The sequence below is a fragment of the Bubalus kerabau genome, chromosome 7 (assembly GCF_029407905.1).
Source record: "Bubalus kerabau isolate K-KA32 ecotype Philippines breed swamp buffalo chromosome 7, PCC_UOA_SB_1v2, whole genome shotgun sequence".
Taxonomy (NCBI): domain Eukaryota; kingdom Metazoa; phylum Chordata; class Mammalia; order Artiodactyla; family Bovidae; genus Bubalus; species Bubalus kerabau.
In genome coordinates, this window is record NC_073630.1 from 76,252,396 (window position 1) to 76,264,767 (window position 12,372).

The 12,372-nt window shown below is 43.8% G+C and overlaps 1 long non-coding RNA gene across 1 annotated transcript; it reads right to left on the reverse strand.

Annotated features, from left to right (window-relative positions):
- Positions 1 to 558: 558 nt before the first annotated feature.
- LOC129657243 (uncharacterized) lies at positions 559 to 5,534 on the reverse strand. The gene is made up of 3 exons (XR_008716635.1): positions 5,402 to 5,534; positions 4,292 to 4,422; positions 559 to 1,101 (listed from the first exon to the last, which is right to left on the reverse strand). It is a non-coding gene; the product is annotated as an uncharacterized LOC129657243 (long non-coding RNA).
- Positions 5,535 to 12,372: the final 6,838 nt, after the last annotated feature.

Genomic DNA, 12,372 nt, shown 5'->3' on the forward strand with positions numbered 1-12,372 from the left:
GACTCTGTGGGAGAGGGAGAGGGTGGGAAGATTTGGGAGAATGGCATTGAAACATGTAAAATATCATGTATGAAACGAGTTGCCAGTCCAGGTTCGATGCACGATACTGGATGCTTGGGGCTGGTGCACTGGGACGACCCAGAGGGATGGAATGGGGAGGGAGGAGGGAGGAGGGTTCAGGATGGGGAACACATGTATACCTGTGGCGGATTCATTTTGATATTTGGCAAAACTAATACAGTTATGTAAAGTTTAAAAATAAAATAAAATTAAAAAAAAAAAGAAAACATTGGTGTGATTTATGTCAGAGAATGTTTTGCTTAGGGTCTCTTCTAGGAGTTGTGTGGTGTCATGTCTTACATTTAAGTCTTTAAACCATTTTGAGTTTATTTTTGTGAATGGTGTGAGGGAGGGTTCTAACTTCATTGCTTTATGTGTGGCTGTCCAGCTTTCCCAACACCACTTGCTGAAGAGACTGTCTTTTCTCCATTGTATATTCTTACTTCCTTTGTTGAGGATTAATAGACCATACGTGTGTGGTTTTATTTCTGGGCTCTCTATTCTGTTCCATTGATCCCATCATGTTGTTTTAAATACAGTCTTTTATTTAGGAATTTTCTGCAGCACCCAAAATTACATCATCATAACCAGTAGCTCAAGGTATCATTATTTAAAAATTGCTGCATTCTGAGATAATTTGTTTTCCAGGTGAAGAATATATTGCAACAAATTGTCAATAGAAAAAAGATTTTCACATGGTCTTCACATCTTGTTGAAGAGAATGTTTGAGACAATGAAGACTGTTTCAAGAAGCTGAAGAGCAATTGGGAGGCAGTGTATTATGGGATTTCATCTTACAGTCTCTAAAAAGACAAGCTTGCCCTGCTCTCTCTGTGCATCTGAATCTGTTAGGAACTGTGGCAGACAAGTTGTCTACATTGTGTGTATGTGAGCCTGTGGATCCATGTTTTTTCCGGTTTGAGTTCGATCTCCGACCATCATGAGGATCTTCACATGCCATCCGTATCAGTTGTTGGGGTGGTCCATCTGACATCTCCATGCCTGCATGAGGGCTGAGGAGTCCCTTGAAGAGGACTCATGCTAAAGGAACAAGGAACCAGACAGAACAAGTTTGTGCAGAAGAGAGTCATGATGTCAAGTCGAGTTTGGTGACTGCCACTCAGTTTGGTGTCAGGATTTCTATGTCTGAGAGCAATGGGAGCAACAGCTGAAAGTGCTTTCAGCTAAAGAACACTCACCTAATTAAATGAAAATAAAAAGTTCTATGGGATGGTGAAAAAATACAAGCAAGACTATTGGTCATAATGCTTCCTGAGACTGCCGCTAAAAATTACCATTTCTGGGTAGATGAACACAAGAGAAATTTCTTGTGTCATAGTTCTGGAGGCCAGAAGTCTGAAATCAAGATGTCAGCAGTACTGCACTCCCACCCAAGACCTTAGGGGACCATCCATTCCTGCCTCTTCCATCTTCTGATGGCTGCCCTAGCATCCCTGGACTTGTAGCCTATTCATTCCAAATCTGTCTTCATGACCCCTCTCCTCTGTATGTCTATCTCTTCTCCTCTATGTGTTTATTTTATAAGGATGTGTGCATGAGTGCTAAGTCACTTGTGTCTGACTCTTTTGTGACTCTGTGGACTGTAGCCCTCCAGGCTCCACTGTCCATGGGATTCTCCAGGCAAGAATGCTGGAGTGGGTTGCCATGCCCTTCTCCAGGGGATCTTCCCAACGCAGGAACTGAACCTGGGTCTCCTGCGTCTCCTGCATTGGCAGGTGTATTCTTTACCACTAGCACCACTTAGGAAGCCCCATATGATTGCAGTTAGGGCCCACTAGGATGAACACCTCTTCTCAAAATTCTTAATTTAATCACATCTGCAAAGACCTTTTTTACCCCCAACAAGAAAACATTCACAGATTCCAGAGATTTAAATGTGGATATCTTTGGGGGGCTACTTTTTGGCTTACTCCATGACTCTTAAATATCCTAAAAACAGAGTAAAATTTAAAGTGGAAGAGGAGGTACTCTCCCCCTGCTTTGCCCTGCACTTCAGTGGTGCAGGGGACAGTGCAGGATCCTGGCATCAAAGTCCAGGGACATGCACTGTAACTGAGCTGACTTAATCCTAAGGACCCAAGAGAAGCTCCCAGTGGGCCTCCAGAATTATTTAAGATGAGGAGGGGGCAGAACTTTGCACAGGGCCAAGATCCTGCATTAGCAAGAAAGGCAAGAACACCCTATGACTTTACTCTTTGAACAGGTTTGTACGAAACAAGGCCAGTACATAAAGCCTGGGGCTGTCTTGGAGGAGGTACAGAAGAGGCCCCCCACACTTCTGCCTTTGAAGCTGTTGATCCAACTGGTCAACCTCTTGAAAGGTACTCAACTCCTGGCTTCTAGGCCTGCAGCATGCTCTGCCTCTGGGGGAAGAGCCAGTTTGGTGCTTGTCAAGGCTTCACTGCCCAACCCCAGGCAGCTTGATCCTTCAGGCCAGTCCTGGGGTCTGGATGGTGTGTTCCAGACCCAGCCTGGGGTGAGTTACAAAGGTCTCCCCGGCAGCATCTCAAATCAGCTTGGGCTCTGGGGGATGTAGGATGAAAATGGCCAAAGACTCAGGCTGTACACCAAGCCAGAGGGAGAATGGTGGCAGTTTAGAGGTGCATGCAGTGGGAATACACTAAGACATAGACCAGCAGGGTCCTCTGTACCCAGGCCTGCAGGCAGCACCAGCATATCAAACAGTCTGAAAGCTATGGGCAGAAAGGGGAAATTGGTAGGGCTAGTTGGGCTTGACATTGTTGAACACTTAGCTGAGTATCTGGGAAGTTTGGGGATCTCTGAGCAGAACCTGAACTTTATTTTTATTTTGCTTTTAAGAAAGAACAAGTACAATCATGTTACTGTCTTTTTTTCCTGCTGGCCTGCTTGCTGGCCTGTTGCTTGAGAGAATTCAATGCATCTGCCCCAAACACTCAAGTAGCTGAGGAGTGTCCTGGCAGCCAAGCATGCTGTTCCGCCCTGGTAGTGTGAAACCCCTTGTCAGGCCGTCAAGGGGGAGGGACGCAATTGAAATCTCGCATCCCTGGAGCTTTGCATTTGGTCCTGAAGCAGGAAAAACTGTTGCAGTGAAAAGCCCGGGGTAGGGGTTCAGGTACTAAGTGCCAGGGCTTGACTTTCAGTGATAAGATTTGGAGGGGGGTGTATTTAGTGTAAAGAACTGGGTTTTACTTGCTAGGAGCCTGTTCAGCTCTTCAAAGGCTAAACCTAGGTGCTTTTTTTTTTTTTTTAAATATGGTTGTTTGTTTTGATCTCCAGCTTCCTGCAGCATCAGTTTCTGTCAGACCAGTTTGTTAAAAAAGCACTTTGAGTAAATACCAGGGGCCAGGATGAAAGTCAAATAGGGAGTCAAAAGTGTTTTGTTTTCATATAACTTGAATTTAATTCTCACTCAGGGTTAAACAAACTTCACTTCAGAATAAAGAATGCCCATTGGCTTGGGCAAAGTTTCGGAGTTGGGGAATAAACAGTGATAGCCCTGGAGTTGAGATCCACCCTATTCCCTGGTGGCTCAGAGGTTAAAGCGTCTGCCTGCAATGCGGGAGACCAGCGTTAGATCCCTGGGTCTGGAAGATCCCCTGGAGGAGGAAATGGTAACCCACTCCAGTATTCTTGCCTGGAGAATCCCATGGATGGAGAAGCCTGGTAGGCTACAGTCCAAGGGGTCGCAAAGAGTCAGACACGACTGAGCGACTTCACTTCATTTCACTTCCTATGGTACTGGAGGCATTTGGTTGCAACTGTGGACTTTAAAACACCAAGCAGGGAGTTCCCTGGTGGTCCAGTGCTAAGGACTTCATGTTTCCAATGCAGGGGGCACAGGTTCGATCTCAGTTGAGGAACTAAGATCCCATGTGCCATGTGGCATGACCAAGAAAAAAAAATAGAAAAGAGTCATACCTTTTTTATAAACTACGTTCCTGAAAAGTTTTTAAACTGATTTCTATTCACAATATAATAGATGAGCTCTCCAAAGAAGTTTCAGCAGAAAGCTTCATAAAGCAAGGTGCTGGCAGGGCCAGGGTTAGAGTGAAGTAATGAAGAGGTGGCCCCAAAACTCAGCAATCAAAATCAATAATATGTTAATGCAATATTCTAACAAATCAAAATTAATGCAAAAAATCCATGATGAACAAAATTGGCAAAATTTTAAATGAAGACAGGTCCTGTCTTTGACTCTTTTTCCCAACAAGTTAAAAAGATTTCTTACCATTTCAGGTTTCATATGAAGTCCAGAACCCAGGGCTTGTCAAGGGCAATTACATTGTGTCCATGACGCTTTCTTCTCTGAGGTTTCAAGCACCTGCAACTGCTTCAAGTGGAGATAAGATTACTTCTTCTCTGATTGAAAGACAGAGAAAAATGTTCAGGTATCAACTCCCATGATACCCTCATCACTCACTACCTTGATAAAAGTGACCCCATTCTTTTGTCTCCACTGAATGCAAATACCTTAATGACTGTTTATGTATTCAATGATGGTGCCTATGCATTTATCACATGTTCTTAGTATGTCTACCTGTGTTGCTGGATTAATTTGAAAGCCCCCCTGGGATAGACTTTCAACTGAAGTCTACAGTGGACAGTTAGACATATAGACTGGACGACAGTGATGATGATTAGCAACACACTAGTAACCACCAGTAATAGAGTAGAATTGTTTCATGAAACCTACATGAGGACCACTATGTGATGAGCAGTGCAGAGACCCAGGTGGGTGCAGAAGCAGAAAATAAAATAGGTTTTAAATCCACTTTGACCATATGTGGGAGCCTGGGCTGACATTCTCAAGAAAGTACTACTGGTATTTACTTTTTTCTTTGTTTCCTTTTGCCCAGTGGGTAGAAAGTCCTCTCCTTGGGCAGAGACCTATTGTGCAATGATGAATGGAAGGGTGGTGTGCTGGGCATTTTCCATTCTTTTCTACCAGACTCACTTTCTGTCCCACTCTGTGCTTTAGTTCGGTAGTCTTTATGAACTTTATCCACAAGTATCCCTGGTGCTGTGTCTTCGAGTTGGGTTAGGAGAATGGAAGGCAGCAGCACAAGATAGAGGGAGAAGAGAAAAGTTGGGGTGTTTAGTCTCCTGGCTCTCTTCTTGCTGGGCTTCAGATGGGCTGCATTTCTCTACTGAAGGACACTGTGCAGTCCCTCTTCTCAGTTTTCTCTCTGAGTTTTGTAACTACTCCCTCCCCTTATCTCTTTAGACCTGGGATGGGGGTGAGCTAGCCCTGAAAGGTAGCAGCATCCCTTGTTGGTTTTCTTCACCCTACCCACAGCTTTTTAAACAGCCTTATATTAAACCCCCTTCCTCCACTGACCTTTGTTGGTGTGGCCTCTGTCAGTGGCAGGACACCGACTGATGCAAGTTGTAGGTGCCTACCACCCAGCAGAGGTGGGACACAGTCCAGGCCTCGGGACCCTCAGCTCTGGCAGTGGCCTTTCCCCTTAGAGAGTAAAGCAGCCCTGCCTGGCATTTCCTGGTTTTAGATCCTGTGCGTAGTCAAGCACACCTGTGAATCAGTGAGCTGTTGGAAGATTAAAGAACAGAGAATCCCCATTAGCATCATCTCTACATCCTTGAATTTAAAATACTTATTCAAGAATGAGAAGCTTAACCCGATTCCCAAGAATGATGTCCACCCGCCTGCTGGTGACAGGGAAAAGCCCTTAGTCAGCAACAATAAATACAGCTCCAGCAACTCTGTCACTAGTACGTTTTCTGCCATGTTCCAAAGTCGACGTTCCAAGGCCCAGACGAGATGCTCTGTATCTACACAGCCGTGAAGATGACAAGTGATACCAAAGGATGAGGGGACTATTCTGTGCTCACTGAGGTACCATCTGTGCCCTCCTGCATGTTTAACTTGATGCTTCATACCTAATGGCTCCCAGGACACCCCCCAAACCTCTTTTGTACCACCTCTCTCTCCAGGTATCCCTCAACAAGGAAGCATTATAGCCCTGATGACTTGGGCAGGTAACTTAGCACTCTAAGGAAAATCAGCCTTAGGATGAAACTAAAGGCAATGGACTGAAGGAGTGCAAAGAGCCTGAATTCTTGAGGATGTCATCCACCCTGGACTGGAGCCCATCCTTACTCATGACTTACGCTGCAGTGACACTGTGACATCCGTTATGGTTTCATCAATTTAATTAGAGTGTTTTGTTTCTTTCAGTCAAAAGCTATATAACTCAAGAACATTTACAAAAAGTTCACAGCTAACATCATATTGATTTATTTACTTTTAATTATTTCTGGCTGCACTGGGTCTTCCTTGCTGCAAGCAGCCTTTCTCTAGTTGCAATGCACGGGCTTCACCTTGTGGTGGCGTCTCTTGTTGAGGCTTTTGGGCTCCAGCGCTTGGGCTCAGTACCTGTGGCCCACGGACTCAATGGTTCTGCAGTATATGGGATCCTCCCAGACCAGGGACTGAACCCATATCCCATGCACGGCAAGGCAGATTCTTAACCACTGGACTACCAGGGAAGCCCAATATCATATTTAATGAGGAAAGCTTTCCCTCTAAGATAAGGAACAAGGATGTTTAGTCTCACTACTTCTATTTAATGCAACCCGGACACACACACAAATAGTACTGTTAACATCTCCCTTGCCATAACTGACCCGACACAACCAAATAAATAAATATATATTTAAAAAATCCCTGTCTCAAAATGCTCCTTGTGTGGGTGCTGCAATGCACCCCCTGAGTCTCCTTCTGGAATGAAGGACTTGCCCCTGGTGCTGGAAATGTGACCTAAAGACAGCTCTCAGCTGTCAGCCAAAGACAACTGCCTCTCAGGATAAAAATTGCCTCGCTAAGCCAATCTCTTTCCAAAAGTAGGCCACATACAGTAACTGATCAACAAAGGGGTATAAAATCCCAACCCCTGACTCAGACTTGGGGCACCTCTGCAGAACCATTTTGGACTGAACCTACCTGTGGGGTTGGTTAAAGTCCTTTGTGGGTCTGCAGCATAACTCAGCTTCTCCCTTTGTCCAGCCCTGCTTCCTCTTCTTCCCTTTCAAGGGTGATGGTTTTAAGAGCACTGTGATGCTCTACCCAAACATACACACACACACACACACACAAACACACACTTTAATATGATGCTCCTCATCCTTGTTGCAAAACATCAAGGGCAGGGCTTCCCTGATGGCTTAGTGGTAAAGAATCTGCCTGCCAGTGCAGAAGACATGGGTTTGATCCCTGGTCCGGGAAGATCCCACATGCCTTGGAGCAACTAAGCCCCTTGACCACAATGCTGAGTCTGTGCTCTAGAGCCCGGGAGCTGCAACTACATAGCCCAACTACTGAAGACCATGCACTTAGAGCCCGTATGCCACAAGAGAAGTCACTGCAATGAGGGGCCCGTACACCGCCACTGGAGAGTAACCCTCAGACCAGAGAAAAGCCTGCGCAGCAACAAAGACCCAGCACAGCCAAAATAAATAAATTCATTAATTTTAAAAGAAGCATTAAGGGCTGGGGACCTGGGGCTCTAGATTCCTAAGTCAGTGAGACCTATGTTCTTCTTATAGGATTGGCTTTCAGTAATTCACGAGTATGAGCCATATAAACACTGGTTTCTTTACAAATGAATACATTAAATTAAACAAATAAAATGTGCCCACATACTAGAAAAAGGACATATTCAACAATTCTCCTCACCCAGGTTCTCATTTTCTTGGAGGGTACACTTTCCTTATTCTTTGGGAAAGAGTTCTTTCCTCATCTGTAAAAGGGAACAAATAACCTCTTCAAACAGTTGAAGATTCAATGAGTGAGTGCATGTGCCCAGCATGCTGTGAGTGCTACGCCAGAACAGCAAAGAAATGAGAGTACTTCTGAAGAGCAGGTCCCTTTGTTATCCCAGGACTCTCAGACTTAATGGTTAAGGTTCTGCAGTTTCTCTCTGTGGGAGGAAGGTTGTCACTTCGGTCATCTTCACTTGAGACATTTACCTGCATGTGTGAGAGAGGCTCTTTCCTATAAATTTGCCTCATGAGAATGTATATTACGTTCCCCACGGGACTCATGGCAACATCATCACAGAGGTACGTGCCTTATGAATCTTGAAAGGGTCATTGCGGTACATGATGTCTCTTAGGCATATTTTTCCATGAAATCCACCCTCTCCCTTGATTTCTGAGTCATACCTAGCAACTAAATAGTTTCCAGTAGAACACATTTCTGGAAACTCTTATCTCTTCCATCTGATTCTATTAATTTAGGAGAATATTTTCCCCAAATAACAGTAGGCTGCTAAGTCGTTTCAGTCGTGTCCAACTTTGTGCGACCCCATAGATGGCAGCCCACCAGGCTCCCCCGTCCCTGGGATTCTCCAGGCAAGAACACTGGAGTGGGTTGCCATTTCCTTCTCCAATGCATGAAAGTGAAAAGTGAAAGTGAAGTCGCTCAGTCCTGTCCGACTCTTAGTGACCCCATGGACTGCAGCCCACCAGGCTCTCCATCCATGGCGTTTTCCAGGCAAGAGTACTGGAGTGGGGTGCCATTGCCTTCTCCGAACAGTAGGCTAGCCACTACATAGAGCTTGCTGAACTCCAGTTTGCCCTCATGACACTAGTTGGTAGTCACAGCTACTCTTTGTTGAGCACCTGACTTTGTCCTGAGAGCCTTACAGGCATCACCTCTTTCAACTCACTCAATAGTCATTTTAGAGATGGCTCCAGAAAGCCCTGCTGTAAAGATGAGAAAACTGAGGAGCAAGAAGGTTAAACAGCTTGTCACATGGCAAGTAGTGAAGTCAAGATTCAAATCTAGGTCTATCTGACTCAAAAGCCCATAAATTTCAATTTCTGGTTTGAACTATACATAGTGGTATAGAGGTAGCATCTCTCTTCTTCTCTTCATTGAAATCAGCTAAAAGCAACTGAGATAGAGAAACAAAGACACAAAATTCCTTTTCTTAGAAATGTTAATATGTCTCACTATGATTATATTTTTTCTTTTCCCTATTTCTTCTGATTTTTGCTTTATGTATCTTTGTTTCTTTGTTGTTTGGTGTCTAATGGCTTATGATGTCTATCTTCTTTGTGAATTGTACCTTTTATCATTAAAAAATTCGTCTTTGTTTCATTTAAAAATAAATAAATAAGTTTAATTTTAAAAGTCTTTTTTTAGAAAGTAGAAGATACATAAAACCTCAGGTCCCCAGTTATTTGGAAGGGCTGCCAAAACCACTGAAGACCAAGGGGACATGTGGGAACAAGAAGAGAAAAAGACCTATAGTAAGGGGGCAGAGTGGCTGTGTATCTCAGAAAGAGCTGGATGCCCTTCTCTAAATCAAGGAGCAAAACCTAACCCTCTTGTTTGCAATTTTGGGGCAAACGTGTCTGATGGTACCAAGAATTTCCCTGCACCCTATTTGGTATCAAAATGAGCTTTCCAAAGAACAGAGACTAGCCACATTTTCGAGAAGCTCTGTCTCTGTGGCAGCAGAGAAGAGTCTTTGAGTCATTAAAACTTCACAGCTGCTCATCTTTGCGTAGGAGAAGCAAAAGCTAAACAAACTCACTTAAAACCCCAAATCAAGAAAAATTCCAGCTAGCCTGACCCTTCTCCTTCACAAACCTTCTGCAAATAGCTCATCAAGGAAAAATTCATATCCTGCAAGGATGAATAACATTAAAAAAAAAAAAAAAAACCTAGCACAGAAACCTATACAAAAATACTATAAGAGAAAAAAAAAGGTAGAAAAGAGCAGGACACCAGACAGGAGGCAAAGAATACACCTTGTATGTCACTATGAAAGAGATAATAGTTGTGATCAAATATTTCATCATGAATATTTCAAACTTAAAGAAGCAATTGCCTGTATGAAACCAGAACACAAAGCAAACAGTGAAAAAGATCAGGAAGGAAACAGTTAGACTGATGGGATGAAATGAACTGGCAGAGTTCAGATGTCAGCACAAGCCCACAAACAAAGCTCACCCATTTTTCTACATGCAGCACTACAACAGCGCAAAAAACGATGATGATAGCAAATGGAGACAGGGGAGTTTTCTCCTGTGACCGAAGCATGACTGGCGCTAGATGAGCTTACCAAAAGAAATCCAAGATGGTCTGCTATTGATTTCAGTTCAGCTTCAGGACTCTTGCTACAACTTTCAATAGATACGACCAATTCATGGAGCTGTAAGGTAGAAACAAGTAGATGGTGTCAAAATCTCTCTTGGCTGTCATATTGTTGCATGGGGAATTAAGTTTAAAAGAATCATGCCGGGGAACTAGATCCCCCATGACGCAACTGAGTTTTCATGCTACAACTAAAAATTCTACATGCTGCAACTAAAACCCAGCACAGCTAAATAAATAAATGAACATTTTTTTTTTAAAAAAGAGCTGTAACTTAAAAAAAGGAAAAAATAAATTCACAGGAGAAAAAAGTTGTAAAATTGTATTTATTTCAAATGTTAGGACCAGTTTATATAGTTAAGGTTTGAGCTCAAAATAACATCACCTTCTATCCCCTTAGCAGTCTCAGTGTAAACCTGTAATTATGGTCCAGGTTCTCTTTCCTCTTTCCATGCTTAACTCCAAAGGTCATGGCCTTTCTCCATTATAGTGAGTTAGTTCAATTAAACAACCTGCTTCTGAAAGAGCATGTGTGTGTGTGTGTGTGTTAAGTTGCTTCAGTCGTGTACAACTTTTTGCGACCCCATGGGCTGCCAGGCTCCTCTGTCCATGGGATTTTCCAGGCAAGAATACTGGAGTGGGTTGCCATTTCCTCATCCAGGGGATCTTCCCAATCCAGGGATCAAACACGCACTGGCAGGTGGGTTCTTTACCACTACCACCAACTGGGATGCTGCTGCTGCTGCTGCTGCTGCTGCTGCTAAGTCACTTCAGTCGTGTCCAACTCTGTGCGACCCATAGACGGCAGCCCACCAGGCTCCCCCGTCCCTGGGATTCTCCAGGCAAGAACACTGGAGTGGGTTGCCATTTCCTTCTCCAATGCATGAAAGTGAAAAGTGAAAGTGAAGTCGCTCAGTCGTGTCCAACTCCAGGCGACCCCATGGACTGCAGCCCATCAGGCCCCTCCGTCCATGGGATTTTCCAGGCAAGAGTACTGGAGTGGTTTGCCATTGTCTTCTCTGAACTGGGACACTACATTACATTAAACCTCTGCAAGTATGAAAAAGAAAGATAAGAAACACATACCTATACATATATTGAAAATATTAAGCTAGAGCTATAGAACTGGAATGACAGGTAAATGTACTAGAATGAGGCATATTTAGATTTAAATTAAAATTTTGTTCTAATATAAATTTACATGGCATTTGGTATAAGACAAGTCCATTTTGGCCAATGCCTAGGGGAATTACTGAGGCAATTGTTACACTGTGTGGCCATGTTATCTAAAGTATGTCCTTGCAACAGAGATCAAGAGGATAGTATTTTATCTCCACTAACCCAATGGCCAATTCCTAATTATCCAAAAGCAATATCCAGCAATTTTCCAAAAATAATATATGTTGCTAACAAGTGATCTTGTGTTTTACAAAGGGTTTCCCAGGTGGCACTAGCGGTAAAGAACTGGCCTGCCAATGCAGGAGATGCAAGAAACACGGGTTGGATCCCTGGGTGGGGAAGATCCCCCAAAGAAGGAAATGCCAACCCACTCCAGTATTCTTGCTTGGAAAATTCCATGGACAGAGGAGCTCGGTGGGCTACAGTCCATGGGGTCCCAAAGAGTCAGAGACAACTAAGCCACAGCCTGCATGCGTGGTCTTGTGTCAGTTAGCTCCCTCTTGTCATTTCTGAGTCCGTTATCTTCATCTTCAGAATGGCCTTCTCCTCCTGGCCCACAATTCACAAGGCCTATAAGAAGACAATTTGTATCCATTCATTCCATCATCCATTCATTTAATAAATGTTCAGTAAGTACTTGGGCTTCCCAAGCGGCTCAGTGGTAAAGAATTTGCCTGCTAATGCAGGAGACACAAGAAACACAGGTTTGATCCCTGGGTTGGTAAGAGACCCTGGAGTAGGAAATGGCAACTCACTTCAGTATTCTTGCCTGGAAATTTTCATGGACAGAGGAGCATGGTGGGCTACAGTCCCTGGAGTTGCAAAGAGTCGGACATAACTGAGAACACACACACACACAATGAGTACTTACTATAGGGTAGATATCCTTCAAAACACTCAAAACAGGGTAAAACCTCAATTCTAGCTGCATATCACTGCTGCAACAATTACAGAACATTTTATGTTTCACAAAGTGTCTTCAAATTACTTCTTTTGCTCTTTGAAAT